Consider the following 19,301-nt stretch of genomic DNA (forward strand, 5'->3'; position numbering starts at 1 on the left):
TGAACATTTACTGTTGTAAGGCGCTGTAAAAACCTTCAGGTCTAGCTAGCGCTATATAAAAGTCTCAAATAAATGAACATGCAGCGTAATGCGACACATTTTGAAGCAGTACCACTTTGCTATTTGTTTATTTTTATGTGTTAGCATTGTATGCGTAAAGGTTTTACTTCATTAATATCAGTTCAACCCTAAACAATGCAATCAGCATCTAAAAGATGGCCTCCCTCTGTGCGACAAAAGGCCTGCCACTGCCAGCAATACTGTCAGAGCATTTTTAGAACTTTTGATCTATTTGAGCTAGACCTGAACATTTTCAGAAAATGATGGATTATGTGGATAGTGCAGCAAATCCGTAATTATGGAGAAAGTGCTGCTGAACTGCAAAATTCCAGTGGCCTTGCATTTCATGTCAATACCGAACTTGGGGCCAGATGTACTAACATACTGGTCAAAACAGGTGCACCGACTTTTTGCAACCAGTATTCGATTCTGCAAACTTCTATATTACAAACTGATTTGTGCTACAATGGGTTGGTTCGTAAAATAAGGAATCATGTCGGAGTCATAGGAGAACATTTCTATGTAGCAATTTGTGACCCCGTCCGATTTGTTGTAATAATAGGAATGGTAGCCTGTGAGGGACTGCAGATCAACATCCCTGTCACTGCTATTCAAAATGGAAACTTTTTTTTGAGTTTTTTTGGTAAAGGAGGCCAATTTCCTTAAAGGAAACTAAGCTGTTTAAAAGAATATATAAAATAAACATTTTGAAAAACGTCAATTCAAGTCAGCAGTGGATCCTGGACCACTGCCTCCTCCTCCCGAAATTGCCACACTGATACCAAAAGCAGAAGAGGTCTTAAGGGGACTCCTTTCTCTTGCGAATGAGTTACCACCCCAATTTAGGAGCCAGTAACTGATCAATGTTTTGCAACCAGAATTACGGTCACAAACCATTGATGCATATGATACAGAATCACAATTTGGAAGCAATGGCCATTAGACACCCCTTCCAAATTGCAAATCGGTAATCTTTTCTAAAATAATTTTGCTGTTCAGAATTCGTAAAATTAGTTTTGTACATATGTAAATTGTTTTTTGCAGTGGCAGACCCTGTTTCCTCCCCAATCGGAGGGTTTGCTAACTTAAATAATAGTTTTAGTTGTGGCCCATATTCATTTACTGGTTGAAATATATGAAAACATTGCCATATTCTCTTTTGGCCATCTAGAAGCACTCTAGTTAATCTGTGAGTTAGGCGAATTAGAAAACTTTCCGAGTTGCTATAGTGAAAGAATGAAACATCTTGAAAAAGAATAATTCTGATTAGTAGACAAAAAAATATGTCAATTCTAGGAAAAAGAACGGTGCAGATTACATCTCAGTGAAGGATCGATTGTTCAAGCAGAAAGCACTGTCAGTATGCAGTGATTAATATGTCATGTAAAGAAAGCGTTTTATTGTAATGGTAGAGTATTCCATCCAAAGAGTGTTATGTTAATTCAAATGATGAGCAGGATCAGGACAGCTGTTTGGCAGTTTTTTGTTTAAAAAAAAAAAAACTTTTTACTGATTACTGGACAATGTTGATAAAGTACTGTTACAAAGTGAATCTTAATGTACATTTCACGTCTTAGAGCACATTGATATAATCATGGCAGCATTGCATTCAATACATTGATTTTGGCAGAGATCAATAATCACCATTCCTCACTCATCCAGATCAGTCAGAGTTTGTGTCTGACTCGGTCAGAGGCTGATTACAGATGTTCCCTCTACACGCGTTCCAGGCACCCCATACTCGTTCCCACTTTTTAGGGCATACTCGATGTATGTACGTCGCCTTTTCTGCCACCATAGCACCATCCATATCACTGCACCAGTCATAGGGCGTCGGAGAGGATTGTGAACCCCAGTATTTAGCTATATTTCGCTTGGCAAACATCATTCCCAGCGTCGCCCAGTCTTGTGTTGCATGGTTAAGGTCAGTACATTTACATTTACATTTACAGTTGGCTCCCAGATATTCAAGAGACATCTTCTGGGTTCTGGTAGGACAGTCACTCCACTAAATTGTGTAATGGTTCGCATAACTGTTGCCCAGTAGGACGCTATCTGTGGGCACTCCCGCAGTGTGTGATAAAAAGTACCCTCTGCCCCGCACTGCCTCAGACAAAGCGCATTTTCAGCCCCTCCTAATATATGTAAGGTCACTCTGGTGTAATAAATATGATGAAGTATTTTCAATTGTACTAATCTTAATTTTGAGGATATCGCCACTTCGCATGGAGATGTAAGCGCTTCCTGCCAGTCTGTGTCATCTAATTCTCAGATTTCACTCGACCATTTTTTGCTAAGAGGTTTGGTTGGATTGATTATTGATGAGTAATAATTTTGCAGTTAGGGAGATGGCCTTTTTGTCTATTTACTCTGTCAGCAGCCTGTCTTCTAATGGGGAGGCCTCAGGAAGCGTAGTGCCAGCAGGTATAGCTGCCAAGAGTGCGTGCCTGATCTGTGTGTATCTGAATATTTTGGACGGTGCCATTTTGTACTGATCCTGGAGGTGGGCGAAGGTAGCCACTTCTCCCTTGATCCATAAATCACCAACTGTTGATATTCCGATGGCATCCTATTGTTTAAACCCTTTACTAGTACTAAGTCTGCCTAATCGTTGTGTATCCCAGAGTGGGGTAAGTTGGGTTATGACACCATCCCATCCTAGTTTTTTGAGTACTATTTGCCAAATTTGGACTGTGTGTTCTGTGGGTCCTATCATTGGTGTAGTTCGCTTTTTAGTGTATAGTGCCCTCATTACTCCTCCTTCTCCCAGCCCATGTCTATCGGAGCTAAACGCTGGGTCTGTTTGTGGGGCATGAATCTACTGAATAATTACCATCAATTGGGAAGCCCAATAATATATTTGTATGTTTGGAAGTGCTATTCCACCATCATACCAGCTCTTTACCAATTTATTCATGGCAATACGGGCCGGTTTGTCTTTCCCAAAGTAAGTTGGACACTTCCGCCATAATTGCTTTGAAGTAGCTTGGGGGACCAGGAGCGGGGTATTTTGCAGGGCATAGAGAAACCTGGGAAGGGCCATCATCTTGTAAAGTGCATTTTTCCCAAGCAGTGTTAATGACAAGGACTGCCAATGCTTCGTGTCTCGTTGAAGTCTTTTCGGAGGTGGCATGAGGTTTTTTCTATAATTTCCTCAGGAATCCATATCACACCAATCCCTAAGTACTTAAAACTTCCCTTCACTATTTGTAAATTACACCCCTTCGGGAGTTGCAGTAGGGGGCCATGAAGGAGATATAGTATCATCTTGGTCAAATTAATGGTATAACCAGAAAATTGGTCATATAGTTCAGAGATGTCCAAGAACCTGTTGATGGATTGTTTGGGGGATGCCATATACAGCAGCACATCGTCAGCATATAGTGATATGCGATCCTCCCATCCTTCCGCCCAATGGAGCCTTTGAATAATCGGGTCCCTCCTGATCCATGCTGCCGACGGCTCCAGTACAAGGGCAAATAGGAGAGGTAAAAGGGGGCACCCTTGACGTGTTCCATGTCCCAAAGGGAAGTTGGCTGAGATATGACAGTTCAGTTACGTGGGCTAGAGGTTTTGTTTACAGAAGCTGTATCCAGGTGCAAAACTTGGAGCCAAAGCCTACATGCTTAAGGACAGAGAAGAGGAAGGGCCATTCAACCATATCAAAGGCCATACGCGCATCTAATGAGCAGATGACAGCTGCCTCCTGAATTGTGGGTATACGCACCATGACACCATGCAGACTCCTCAGATTAAGGGCCGTATTTCTACCCGGCATGAACCCAGATTGGTCCGGATGTACTAATGCAGTGAGATAGGGAGTTAATCTAGTGTGCCAGAAGTTTAGCGAGTATTTTGGCCTCTGCATTAATTAGTGATATCGGCCGATAGGACGTGCATTCCCAGGAAGGCTTCTCGGGTTTGTGAATTGCCACTATTGTTGCTGTACGTTGGTTCAGCGGGAGTTCCCCTGCTTTTAGGCTGGCTGCATACATACTTAAGAGGTGCAGAGTAATAGTAGTTGCTGTTCTTTTGTAGAGCTCAATAGATATGCTGTTAGGTCCCACCGCTTTCCCAGATTGTATGGCTACTATAGCTAATTGGAGTTTGTCTGTTGTAAGGTCAGCCTCCAGCGTCAGTGTGGGCATTCTGCTATCTTTAAGGGAAGCTTGGGCCTACTCAATTTTCGTAGAGGATGTCGGTGTGTAAACGTGTTTGTAGTGTTTTGCTAATGCACTTACTATTTTCTGTGAATCAGTTATGATTTCATTATCTTCTATGTGTAAACAACCGCAATGGACCGCACTCCTCTAGCTCCTCCTCCGGGTCGCCCCAAGGGAAGCTGGTACATGAAGTTCTTGAGTGGTTCACCCCAGTGGGTGCAAGTAAATACTTGTTGAACTGATGATCTCTGATGGAGTTCTTGAGTGGTTCACCCCAGTGGGTGCAAGTAAGTACTTGTTGAACTGATGATCTCTAGACCCGATACATATCCCGGGTTTTAAAATATCGCCCGAGACATGGCTCGAGTTTCGGGATAACTTCCCTCCTCAGTAGAGAAAATAGTTAGGGGTGGAAGAGAGGGCCGCCAAACAACCGTCAAGGGCCTCAGTGCACGCACAGGCACGCAGGTGCGTCATCCAGGAGCTCGTCAGCCCAAAGCTCGAAGGAGCCATCTTTATAAACAACCGCAATGGACCGCACTCCGCTAGCTCCTCCTCCGGGTCGCCCCAAGGGAAGCTGGTACATGAAGTTCTTGAGTGGTTCACCCCAGTGGGTGCAAGTAAGTACTTGTTGAACTGATGATCTCTGATGGAGTTCTTGAGTGGTTCACCCCAGTGGGTGCAAGTAAGTACTTGTTGAACTGATGATCTCTAGACCCGATACATGTCCCGGGTTTTAAAATATCGCCCGAGACATGGCTCGGGTTTCGGGATAACTTCCCTCCTCAGTAGAGAAAATAGTTAGGGGTTGAAGAGAGGGCCGCCAAACAACCGTCAAGGGCCTCAGTGCCCGCACAGGCACGCAGGTGCGTCGTCCAGGAGCTCGTCAGCCCAAAGCTCGAAGGAGCCATCTTTATAAACAACCGCAATGGACCGCACTCCGCTAGCTCCTCCTCCGGGTCGCCCCAAGGGAAGCTGGTACATGAAGTTCTTGAATGGTTCACCCCAGTGGGTGCAAGTAAGTACTTGTTGAACTGATGATCTCTGATGGAGTTCTTGAGTGGTTCACCTCAGTGGGTGCAAGTAAGTACTTGTTGAACTGATCATCTCTAGACCCGATACAAGTCCCGGGTTTTAAAATATCGCCCGAGACATGGCTCGGGTTTCGGGATAACTTCCCTCCTCAGTAGAGAAAATAGTTAGGGGTGGAAGAGAGGGCCGCCAAGCAACCGTCAAGGGCCTCAGTGCCCGCACAGGCACGCAGGTGCGTCGTCCAGGAGCTCGTCAGCTCAAAGCTCGAGGGAGCCATTTTTATAAACAACCGAATGGACCGCACTCCGCTAGCCCCTCCTCCGGGAAGTTATCCCGAAACCCGAGCCATGTCTCGGGCGATATTTTAAAACCCGGGACATGTATCGGGTCTAGAGATCATCAGTTCAACAAGTACTTACTTGCACCCACTGGGGTGAACCACTCAAGAACTCCATCAGAGATCATCAGTTCAACAAGTACTTACTTGCCCCACTGGGGTGAACCACTCAAGAACTTCATGTACCAGCTTCCCTTGGGGCGACCCGGAGGAGGAGCTAGCGGAGTGCAGTCCATTGCGGTTGTTTATAAAGATGGCTCCTTCGAGCTTTGGGCTGACGAGCTCCTGGACGACGCATCTGCGTGCCTGTGCGGGCACTGAGGCCCTTGACGGTTGTTTGGCGGCCCTCTCTTCCACCCCTAACTATTTTCTCTACTGAGGAGGGAAGTTATCCCGAAACCCGAGCCATGTCTCGGGCGATATCCCCTACTTCATATATTTTATGCTGCGTAGCCTGAAGCCTGGCCTTTATGTCCTCCCATAGATAACCCAATGAAGAGCCTGGGCTACAGCTCTCGTCGAGTTTTGGGCATAGAGCCTTTCTGCGTGGGCCACATCTTGTTCTAGGGTCTCTTTTGTTTCTGCTTTTCTTTTTTGTGACCTGTAATTAATGAGATGGCCTGGCCCCGAAGGACTACCTCATAGGCCTCCCAAAGGTTTACTGGGGGAGGTGACAGTATTCATTTTCTTGGAAAGGTTGTTGCGTTGTGGTAGTTATGCCTTTTAGGATCTTGGGGTTTTGTAGAAATCCCAGATATATGGGAAAGGTACGGAGTCGAACCGCAGTATGGTATGCATATTTAAGCACAACTGGGGAATGATAGGAGATACCTCTAGATAGGTTGGTGACTTCCATTATTCTCCCTAGGCTATCTGCCAATGTTAGTACGTAGTCTATCCGGGAGAGGCTATTGTGCACCCCGGAATGAAAGGTGAATTATCGACTCAGAGGATAGCGGAAACGCCAAGTATCTATGAGGCTGAGTGCCTCAAGGAACTCCACGAATCGGGAAGTTTTATTGCTTTGGTCTCTAGGGGGTTGACGGTCGAGAACACCATTAATGGTGACATTGAAATCTCCACCAATCAGGAGTTCTACTTCTGGGAGGGTGAGTAGGAGTGTGCTAAGGGCCGGAAGGGACACTGAATGAGGTGCTGGGGGGGATATATACTCGTACTATGTTGTAGGCACGTCCATCCCATTAGCATGAGATGACTGCGAAGCGGCCCTGATCATCTGTCCATGTCCGTTTAATAACAAACAGGAATTGTTTCCGTACTAGGATACCTACCCCACGTGAACCTGAAGTAAACTCGGAGTGTACCACCATCTGGAAGCCCCATCTGTCTAGAGCTTTAAAGGAGGAGCCCACTAAATGTGTTTCCTGAATCAGGGGTACTGCTGGGCATGGCGTTTTAGGTACTGTGAAACCAGTCGCCTCTTGATTTTGTCGCCCAGTCTGTTAACATTCCATGTGAGCAGTGATAGGGGGGTACCCAACGCGAGGGAAGTACTTATGGTCAACCAGTACTGTCGTTTCTGCCATTTCTTGTGATTATGTAATTAGAGACCGAATGGCAATGTGTCAGAGGCGCTATGTAGAAGTAGTGACGCGTAACCCAACCCATTTCAAACATGTGAACGATATAAAACATAACAAAAATTAACTTTATCCCCTTACCCACCCTCCTCCCTGCTTGACGGACATCAAAATACCCGCCACCCCAACTTTGCAGAGTGCTTAGTTCCCATACCCAATACCCTGATGGGGGGGGAGGGTGAGATAGTTCTCCGGAGGCCCCTCCAGCACTCCCTTGTCCATGGTGTACCTTGTTGGCATTAGCATAGTTCCCAAGTTTTAGTTTCAATTTGCAAATGGGTGAAGTTAAACAAATCTGTGTCGAACAATGTCCAAATAGTAGCTGGCGGGTGCACCGTTATTGCGTGCAAAGTCACTGTCGCAGAATCTCTTCGGTTGTGTTCCCCGTGGTTGTCCCTTCATAGTGCAATTGCGAACAGTTTGTTCATCTCCATGCTCAACATTTTCTGGTCTTTAACATCAGTTCCGGAAGACATTATCGGTGTAGAAGCATTAATTCCTCCCTGCATGTTTGCGACGTGTTTTCCATTGTTCTAGTCTCGTCAGATTGCGCTGATGACTCATCTTGCAAACGTTTGCCTGATCGTCCAGGGTCCGGGGTCCTGCGCCATCCCTCCAGTCAGTCTTGCGCCTCTTCGGCTGTTGTGAAGAACCATGTTTTCCTCTTGGCCTCAACTCTTAGTTTTGCCGGGAACAGCATTGAGTATTTGAGTTCACGATTTCGGAGCTCCTTCTTCACCTCCAGAAATCTGCTTTGTTGCTTTGTTACTGCTGCGGTGTAGTCCGGGAAGATTGTGACAGTGCTGTGTTCAAAGCATATCGGAGGATCGACACGGGCTGTCTGCAATATCACATCCCGATCACGAAAATTGAAGATTCAAGCTAGTATGGGCCTTGGGGGCTCCCGGCTTGTGTCTCCCTCTTGGGACACGATGAGCTTGTTCCACGGAGAAATAGGTGGAGAGTCCTTCGTGGCTGTAGTCGAGTCTTGATCAGGTCTTCAACTAGTAGGTAGAGTGCTGTTCCTCCGGGTTGCTCCGGAACGCCAATAAGTATTATATTATGTCCAAAGCGCCCTTCTTGATCGTCGAGCTTGGCGGTCATCATCTTATTGTCGGCTTCGAGTTGGCGTATTTGTTTTTTCAGACCGGACGTGTCACTGATGAGGGTGGATGTAGTTGTTTTGACTTCCCCCACTCTAGTGGTCAACTTGTGGAAATCCGCCCTGATTAATGAAATCTCCACTGAGATTGAGCCTATATGGGACTCTAAAGAGATGTGTACGTTATTCAGGGTGGTCATGATGTCTTGCAGCGTGACGTCTGTTTTTGTCTGCTGTTGTAGGGCTTGCCGCTTGAGATGGATCCTGATCTGTGGATTCCGACTGGGCTTTGATATAGGCATACTTTTCCAGTTTTGTGTGCTGCATACCCCGCTGGCCCCTGCCTCCCATTTTAGCGCGTCTCAGTCTATTTCACTCAGAGCAACTGGGACTTGGGTGGTACTCACCTCTGCCTGCCTGTGTGTCGTATGGGCACTCGCGGCCTGTCGGGTTTCTCACCCTAGGTCAATTGTGGTGCTGGAGCGTCGTCTATGGGGTGAGTCGCCCAGGGAGGAGGGGAAGGGGGTCCTTTTGTGTCATGCTGCTACGTTTGAAGAGGCCGTACTGTGGCACTATCTAGCTGGTGATTTGGTGGATGAGGCCTGATTATACTGAATCTGACAATGCGTTATGGAACAATGGGGCAACCCGATAGGCCACTGGACCTGGGTAAAGTGTAGTACAAAAGGTAAGGTCAGAGTGGAAAACAGTCACAATAAATAACAAACACAACAAATGATCTGTGTATTCAATCAAAGTCACACACCATCATTAACTCATTGCACCAATGATTGTGATTTTATTTCATCACAGTATTGAGATAAATCAAATTATACGGTACAATGTATTACACATTTAAATTATTAAAAGGCAGGTGCACACAGGGTGAAGTGACGAGTGCATAGGCGGGATTTGTGGAAAGTGATGTGAAAGAGGGATGGTAGTGCGCATATATACATCAGCAATCAGTAATAGCCTATCCAACCAGATGTCTGGCATATACATAAATGATAAATCATAACACAATTAGGTGGATGCAGATATACACGCTCTGTCATCTAGGTTTGAAAATAAAACAAAATACTTTCGGCGTTTCAACCCCTATGTAAAACAGCAAACTTTGCGCGTTGGGGATGGGGTCTTCATCAGGACTGAGGTGAGGGAAGGTAGTGGGCACCAAAAGCAAGCTGTGAGAAAACTTCAGGCTTGGGATTTTGAAGCTGGGCCTTGTGTGCTCTCAGAATTTTCACAAACGGTTGTAGTCCTAAAAATGCAGGTCAAGGTTGATCAGTAACAATGGTGCTAGCTGTTTGACACCATCTCCCACGACACCATCGACACCATCTCCCACGAAACACTTATCAAAGAATTGCACAAAAATGGTGTACGAGGAAAGGCACTGGAGTGGATCCGGTCCTTCCTGAAAAACCGAACCTTTCAGATCACATCTTCACGAGCCGTTTCGGATATCCTGCCTGCACCCCATGGAGTGCCCCAAGGGTCTATTCTTAGCCCTCTGTTCTTCAATTTATATCTCAAACCCCTGGCCGACCTTGTTGAACAATCGGGTCTCACTCTTATGAACTATGCCGACGACTCCCAAATTATTTTTTCCCTATCCGAATCCTGTCCTCACTCTCCTTCTTTACTCAAAGATGGACTCCTAAACATCCTGAACTGGATGACAAAAAACCAGTTAAAACTAAACGGCGATAAGACGGAGATACTGGTACTGGGAAAAGATCAAGATCTGTGGAATCCCGGACACTGGCCTGACCAGATGGGCGCCTGTCCTACTCCGGTGACCCATACTCGAATTTTGGGCTTCATTTTGGACAATTCCCTATCCATGAACCAACAGGCCAGTAAATTAACTGGCCTATGCCTCACCATAGTGAAATGGTTGAGAAAGATCCTCTGGATGCTGCCTCTGTCCACGCAAAAGACCGTAGTCAATGCCCTTATTACATCAAGGCTTGACTACGGCAACATTCTGTATCTGGGCGCAAACAAATCTGTTGTCGGCCGACTGCAGGTGGTGCAAAACGCAGCAGTTCGTCTACTATGCAATATTCCCAAAAACTCTGGAGTCTCGAACCATCGTCGGGAACTCCATTGGTTAAGGATCGAAAACAGAATCCGCTTTAAAGCCCTGAACTATATGTTCAGAATTAAAGCAGGCATAGCACCTAAATACCTTCTAACCCTCGCCTACCTCTACACTCCCAAGCGCAACCTTCGGTCACAGAAGGCAGCCTTTTTCTACGTACCGAGATTCAAACGGGCGAGAGCAGGTGGCAGATCCTTCGCCCATCTGGGACCTTCCCTCTGGAACACACTCCCTCCCTTCATCCGAAAGGAAGAAAATTACATCAGGTTCCGAAAGTCTGTTAAGACCTGGCTATTTGAACAATAATACTCAATAGCCACTACCCCTCTTTCCTGTCCTCAAACTAGCTGTGTCTAGGCGCCGGGAAACCCTTTTTGGGTAGCTGTTGCGCCCTATAAATTGAAAAAATAATAATAATAATAATTTGTTCATTGTCTCCGGCAGCCCACAGCCATAGGTTACTGGTCAACCTTCGCCTGCATTTTTCAGACTACGACCATTTGTGAAAATTCTGAGAGCACACAAGGCCCAGCTTCAAACTCCTCAGCCTGAAGTTTTCTCGCAGCTTGCTTTTGGTGCCCACTACCTTCCCTCACCCCAGTCCTGATGAAGACCCCACCCCCAACGCACAAAGTTTGCTGTTTTACATAGGGGTCGAAACGTCGACAGTATTTTGTTTTATTGTCAAACCCAGATGACAGAGCGTGTATGTCTGCATCTACCCAATTGTGTTATGATTTATCATTTATGTATATGTCAGACATATGTCTGGATAGGCTGTTATTACTGATTGCTGATGTATATATGCGCACTACCCTCTCTCTTTCACATCACTTTCCACAAATCCCTCCTACGCACTCGGCACTTCACCCTGTGGGAATCAGACAATGCAGCGTGTCTGTTTAGTGTTGTATGAAGAGCCTTTGACCCAGTTGAATGCCACCTGTAGCTAAATAAATTGTTCTCGTATATGCGGTCTTCTTATGAGAACTTTGTTTCAGGGCGTTTTTGTTGAGCAGTGCATCTCTGCTTAGCCCACCTACAGCATGCATTAAGTCATCCCTATAAGGGGGCAGTTATCCTCAAGGGGGCCCGTGTGCTGGTATAGAGTATAGTGGCCTTGGGCCAGATCAGCAGTTTTTTTTTTCAGCCTCCCCCCGCTCGGGTGCCTTCATTCAGTCCCTGCTACGTGGCATGTACCTGGGCGGCCGCGATTCTGCCGTTTGTAATCTCTGCTGGCGGGGCTCTTGCCAGTCTGTTATCAAGTTTCAGGTTTGCCGTGCAGGGAGGAGGTTCTGCAATCTTAACCTCGAGTTTGGTGCCGGGCCCCCTTTCCGACTACAGCCGCTACTTTATCTGTCTTCCCCGGGTCTTTGGTATCTTAGCGGCTTTAGCTCTAGAACCGTTCCTGGCAGCAATTAAGTCTGTTTCGCCGCGGCGGGTCAGGACAGGGCGTTAACAATCGGCAACATCGCCCGTTTTCGTTTCTCGCCGCGGGATATCACCAGCCACGTTGCAGTCAGCCAGAGGAAAATCTAGTCCCCGGTCTCGTCGTGCAGCTTAGGCCGCACCTCTTCACGTCGATGTTCCGAAGCAGATGGTCTGCAGACGCACTTTCCAATTAGCACATTCGATTCTCTGCTGATTGCGGTCTACAGCCCACTGCTGTAGGGAAATGTATGCCAGCGGATCAGTGTGCGGATCGTGAGGGAAGCTGTCTGGACGACGGAGCCTATTCAGGCAGCAGCAATTTCTTTTGGCTGCTAGCCACGCCCCCTGATTGGCAGTTTCTTAATGGCACTGAATAATATATTTACTTATTTGTCAAACCGAGCTAAGTCCATCGGGCTGTTAGTTCTCAGACAAATGCTCAAGGCTTCTTGATAGGTTAAAATCACTTGTTCTATTCTGGTAGATTGGCAAAAACATTAGTCTTGCTCAAAGTATTAAGCTTTTGCAATTCCTACTTAAGGCCTCCTTTAGATAGGGCTGCATATTTGTCCTTTCATGCGAGATAGCGATTAGGAGGGACGGGTCTGTCTTCCCCGATCGGCCTTCGACAAGAGGGCCAACACCTATTTTTTTTTTTAAGGATGGTTTTGATAGCCTGGTGCTTTTCAGTGGTGGAGGTTAAACTTTCCAGTTTAATATTTAGATCCTGGTTAGCAGTTTTTAAATTCGACGCTTAAGAGTGAATTAGTGCACTAAGAATTTCCTGTAAGGCCTTCCTTAAAGGTCCTGTATTGGCTTGAGTGATAGCATTGTAATATTTGATAAATGATGCCTTATATTCTAGGCCTTGCCCAATCAGTACAGACTCAAGGTGCAGCAGCGATCGACGTGGGTGGTTTGGTAAAATGAGGGTGTGGTTTGGAATAAATGAAGATTCTCCTGTATGCCATGCACTGTGGTTTGTGAGAACCAGCAGAGAAACTCCCTGGGTAAGCTTGGTGGCGGTAGGAGATAGCCGGTAATAATTTTTCACGTGGATCTCTTATAATAGCTTTGGCCAAAAGATTATTTAATTTGCAAAGTTCAAATGTCACTGCTGATGCATTTCTCGTGATATAAGACCCCCATCCTGCACTGATACATACAACAGACACACCTATCATACCATCCTTGCATATCATATCTCAGCACAACCACACATTCAAGAAACAATAAAACAACGTGGAAGGTGTTTACCTTTCAGCCGTTGAAACGGTGTGGGCTGAGACCACTTGAAATTAGGTCTTTCTTTTTATTGTTTAATGTTGAATTATATAGCAAGAGTCTGAAACAACTAGAACAACACTTTCGTCCCAAAACTAATTACATTTCACAAACCTATATATATACATACACACACACATTCTTCTCTAAAATGCAGTAAACACTATATAACTATATTTCAGCACCGAGAGTTATGGTGGCACTGTGCAAATAAACCGAATTTCAAGAGGAGTACAGCGTGGGCCATCTTATGGTGTGCACAGCAATTGAGAATATTCACGAGATGTTGGGGCAAGTCAGAAGTACCACATTGGCAGCTGTGCTAGACTGAACTTGGGTGGAGAGCGGGCATCTTAGTGTGTCAGAATTGTAAGTGTAAGGAAGCCTACTGAAATAGTGTGGGGGGCAGTGTAGGGGTCATCATGCGGCCAAGGCAAGTGGGACTTCAACAAAGGTATAAGCAAAGGCAAAAGGCAGGCAGTCGTCCACGGGGAGGTGTTACATACGAAATGTTCAGATCGTAAGTGTAATGTGAAAGAGCGTGAATAGAACAGATAACGGAGAGAAATCAACAAGGTGCAACAGCAGAGCAAAAAAATGTCAAGGACATAGATGATGAGAATATCATTGATTAAGGGGGGCATGTGCTAGAATTGTCTTGGAATTAAGTCAATGGTAAAATGTAGAGAATCCCAAGTGAGAAGTGGTGACTATGTGTAGGACAGTTGCGGGTTAGTGGACGGCAGATTATGATACATTATTAATGCGGGCACAGATGGTATTAAAGGGCTCCGCCCAAACAAGATAGTAGGGTGTTTCCCGTTAATTCTTCTTAAAAGAATCATAAGTGGAAAGACTAGGCAGAATTTAAAAGCTGTGCCTATACCGGGTTAGCTACATCTGTCAGGTTTGAAAATGGGAATTGCAACAAGGAACTAAGGAAACAACCACGAGCAAGGCAACGTCAGGTCTCAAAAGAATGGTACAGGTCTATCAAACAGTATTTATTAACAAACTGGGCCTTGTTACTAGATAATATCCTCTTTCCAAAAGATATTTTGCAGGAAGAAATTGTCAAACTATGTATGGCATGGGTGTAAGAACCTCTTAAATCAGGAGACTTGCTGGTTGATTATGACACCGCTACTAGGGGTTAAGCAGAGATGCACTCAGATCTCTCTTTTGACCTAATCAAAGTGTGTTTATTGTGTTGTATCAGTATTCCCTCCCAAATTAATAATCCACTTTCTGCCATCAGCATTGGTCTGGGCCAGACATGGTGCAGCAAGGTCGGCCCATGCAGTTACTAGAGAGTGGGTGGTGTGCTCTGAACTCATCTATATGTGGATGGGCTACTTTGGTGCCTGAAGGGGCAGAAGTGACAAATAGGTGGAAAGGGATTGTTGGGGATCCTTGAATTAGGGAAATGTGTGAGAAATGTAGGAGTGTATGGAACACTGTTGAAGTAAACCAAGAGAAGAAATGGATAAAGCAATTAATAAATTCTCTGCACAATCCTGACAAAGTGAACACACTGATGTATCAGAAGTGGAGCAACAGAATGGGATAACATGAATGTGATCCAAGTAAGATAATAGTAAAATGATTCTTCATTTGTTCAGATGAGAACTTATAGCCCATAAAAACAAGTAACTTGCCTTCGGCACAGCATTGGCCTGACGCATATCGTTACCAGCCCTGGACATACCCTCGACCCAATCTTCACCACCAGCGGCAGAATCCATTTCAGCCATACCTCTGAAGTCACCTAGTTGGACCAAGCATGCCCAACCACACCATATGCCTTTGCGCAACGCAACTAGAACAAAGTTGCGCAAACCCAATGGACAACCGCCCTCAGCTCCACTACCCTCCATACCACGAACGACGTGAACCAGGAAGCCCAAACATTCTCAGACTGGATCACCGCCAGTGCAGACAGCATCACCCCCCATCAAACCACGTAATACCAACAGGTCCAACAAACACACCACCTCATTCACCCCAGAACTCCTGTACTCTAAAAAAGAATGTAAATGAATAGAGAGACGATGGTGCTCTAACAGAAACCCTACAGACCACTCCGTGCTGAAATCGGCCCTCAGGAATTATCACCGCTCCCTCAAAGAAATCAAAAAATTCACCCCGGCCACATGTCACGAAAACCAGCATCAACCACTCTAAGGAACTTTTTAACATCATCTGGGAATTCTCAGTTCCAACGGCCATCGCAAACATAACCACCCCACCCAGGACCTCTGCGACACCCTATCAAACTACTTCCACAACAAGATAGCAGAAATCTACAGCAATTTTGAACCTCAACCGACAGAGCTCACTCTTCACCTGACATGCCGCACAACCACCTCACCGATTGGACACCCCTCAACACCAAGACCACTGCGACCATCATGACCTCCATATAATCTGGCACTCCAATGAGCCAAAGCCCACACCACTCCTTCAACCTAGGATGGGAAGAGATCTGCCCTCCACTTACGCACATCCTCAACTCATCAACCAAATCTGCCAACTTCCCGGAAACATGCAGAGGTAAGACCCCTCCTACAGAAACCCACCACAAACCCTAATGACCACAAGAACTACTGCCTCATCTCACTCCTCCCAACTACTGAAACTACTCCAGACCATCCAAAACACAGTCGACAGACTACTGGATCTCCCAAGACGGTCATGCATAACCTCCCACCTCTGAGACCTCCACTGGCTTCCCATCATAAAGAAATGTCACTTCAAACTACTCACCCACATGTTCAAGGCCCTCCACAACATAGGACTAGCCTACATCAACCACAGACTGACCTTCCAACCGACAACTTCGCTCAGCCCATCTAGCCCTCGTACACATCCCACACATCTGTATAGCCCAAAGAGAGGACCGATCCTTCTACTGCCTCGCTGCCAAATCCTGGAACGACCTGCCCCTCCACCTCCGTACATCCTCTACCCTCGCTGACTTCAGGAGAAGAATCCAGACCTGGCTGTTTGACTAATCGGCTCACCGTCAGCGCCTGAATACCCCCCAGGGTGATCAGTCGCGCTCGACAAATCCGAATTGATTGTCACCGCTCAGTCTCCACGAATAAAGGCAGGGCATTGACAGGTTTAGGTGGAGAACCTCCCCTGTTGCTGTGATAGAAGATCCTCCCAAGGGGCAGCCTGATCAGAAGACCGATGGCCATGCTCAACAGCCAGTATACAAGACTCTCCGTGTCCAATCCGGAGCCACAAGGATGACTTGGGCTCGGTTGTTCCTGATCTTCTTGAGAACTCTGGGCAGGGGTGGTATGGGCGCCAAGGCATACAGGAGGCCTGAGCTCCATTCGAGACGAAAACATCTCAGAGCAAGAGCTGCCTTGAAAGCTCCAGTGCGCAGAACTGCTGACGTTGCGCATTGTTGTCGGTGGTGACCAGATCTAACGAAGGCTCTCCCTACTGCTGAAAGAGACCTTGCACCACCTCCAGAAGGAGAAGCCATTTGTGATACTCTAAGCATCTTCTACCGAGTGTGTCACTCTGGCGTTCAGAGAACCCACCAGATATTGAACCACTAGGGATATGCCCTGCTGTTCCAGCCACGTTCAGAGACGCTGGGCCTCTTGACAAAGGGTCCACGACCCCAAACCGCCCTGCTTGTTGCAGTACCACTTGACGGTGGTGTTGTCCGTGAACACTTGCACTAGACTTCCCTGGATGGAGTGATAAAAAGGCTTTCAATGCCCTGGATAAGGTCAGTTGAAAAGTGGCAGGAAGGGGGGTGTATAATGCTTTCGGATATCTACCCAGACGGACGATTTGTTACCCTCCAAGATGCAACTGAGACATTTGATTTGGGTCCAGGTCAATTTCTTCACTATTAAAAATCGCTACCAGGGCACGACAACTGTGGGCGATGTTCCAGAGGTGCCCGCTGCCACATGTACACTCGTAACTATGCTGTCAATGGCAGGGGGTCGCAGACTTATAACTCATCTATATTGTGCACTGTGTACAGAGAGAAAAGTAAAATCAATAAGCATAGAGCATGGCAGCATCTCCGTGATGAACCGATCTCCCCCAGGGACTGGACTAAGATAATATTCTAGGCCTTACGGTCGCAAAGAGGCGCATAGCAATACACTGGATAGGCCCACGGCCCCGACACGGGAAGCATTGGGAGAAAGAATTGCTGGAATGGGTGGTGGCGGAAGAGTTCCATATGAGGAGGGCCAGAAGAGATGAGAAGGCACTGGATGCCATGCTAACCTGGAGTTCAATGACACAGGCACTGCTGGAGCCCCCTGATCAGACTCAACCTACACCTGAGCAGTTGAGTGGAATGGCAGATGCGGCGTAGGGGCAGGATCGGATTGCACGACAACTTGGCCCTCATAGATAACATACAGGAGGGGTCCCGTACTGAAAGGGTTCAGAATTGCGATGGGGAGTGCTCACGAGATGAACAATAGCAACTACATGGAAGCTGTAGGGAGGGAGTGGGTGGGCTGGGGGGGGGGGGGGGGGGGGGGGAAATCAAGTGTTATACCAGAACCTTCATCTTATAACTTTGTATGTTATTTAAATACATTGAGGTTTTTTTGTGGTTTCTTGGCTGTAACCAGAATCCTGCATTACGTTGCACTGCTGCCCACTAGGACACTTGGCCATTAGACTGTCATCATTGAGGTCTCATCTCCCTTGCAGGGTCCCATAGGTAAAAACGCATTGTGATATGATTGTCTTATCATATCCTGGGCATATCAAACATATCTCAATAAAGAAATATATATATATATATATATATATATATATATATATATATATATATATATATTTTAAACTTTCATTGTTCTATTTTTCAATATACAGAAATAAAAAAAATAAAAAAAAACACCTGAAAGTGCGAGCTCATTCACACCAGAATCGAATATAGAACCACCGTGCTGCATCAGGGCTGAAGTATTAGAACGATGTGGGGCAGAAAATGGCAGAATTCAAGACTGGCAAGTATGAGAATTCAGCAGTGTAATTTTAGATTCGAAACAAAAAGACTGCACTATTATTTCTAGGAGAAAAGCACTGAGAATCACTGTTAAAAATGTGTTTAGTATTAGATAATGTATGGAGAGAGGACTCGACAGTATTGCCATCCTAGCACTTTCTCGAATTGTGATCTCAAATCATCGTTTAGTGCAAAGTACTAACCGTTTATTCACAGAGAGACCATGAGGTATAAAAGAGACTATCGCAGAGAGTAATGCACCCCAGTGATGGCATTCACACAGAACACCGTCCAGACAACACTTTTATTTTTTTTATCCTCATCTCACCAATAAGCATTAACGGAGGAGGCCGTCATTACGTTCTATGCACCCTGCGGCCACTGTTTTTGCTTAGGTCTGACCAGACCAGCCCCATTGATGTAGGCTTGGTGTAATCATAGGACAAAGGGAGGGGGGGGGGGGAGGCACCAGGTACAAGTTATATCAATCTCAAGTTCAAGCCCCAGGACAATAGGGGTTGCCAGATGTTCATCTCACTTTCCCTGCCTCCTCCCCGGTCCAAACGAGCCATAGCGAACGCAGCCTTGAGCCAGTCCTCACCCCTAGGAGGGCCCGGATCTTTCCACTTCATGCATATCTCACGTCGGGCTAATAGTAACAGGTTTAACAGCAGTCCCCTCTGTAACTGTGATAAATTATTCCCAGGTATTCCATCTCCTCCAAAAATTACCAAAGAGATATTCATCCTGATGTTAAAGTTAAAAATGTCACAGAGGGCATCTCCCACTTCTCTCCAATATCTTCTAAGGACAGGGCACTCAAAAAAGATGTGTACATCATTGGCACTCGGGGCATTGCATCTTGGACATTTGGGGGAGGATGAGGGCGCAAACCTGTCAATTTTAGCAGGAGTATAATAGAGTCTGTTTACCACATAGAAGTGATTCTTTTTAAGCTGGCCGGTTTAACATATTTATACAGAAGTTTCAAAGAGGGTTCATAAAGATCTACTGCGATCAAATCAAGGGAAGTCTGGTTCCAAACTGCATGTTGCGGAGGCAGTTCTATATCATCAGCATCCATAAGTTTTCCATACCAGAGGGAAACTTCTTTCTTTTTACGATTGGAAGTCTGCAGGAGATGCTCTGTTTCCCAGTCACCACTTATATCCCCTTTTT

This window comes from Triturus cristatus, chromosome 3_2 (assembly GCF_964204655.1).
Source record: "Triturus cristatus chromosome 3_2, aTriCri1.1, whole genome shotgun sequence".
In the NCBI taxonomy this organism is placed as follows: domain Eukaryota; kingdom Metazoa; phylum Chordata; class Amphibia; order Caudata; family Salamandridae; genus Triturus; species Triturus cristatus.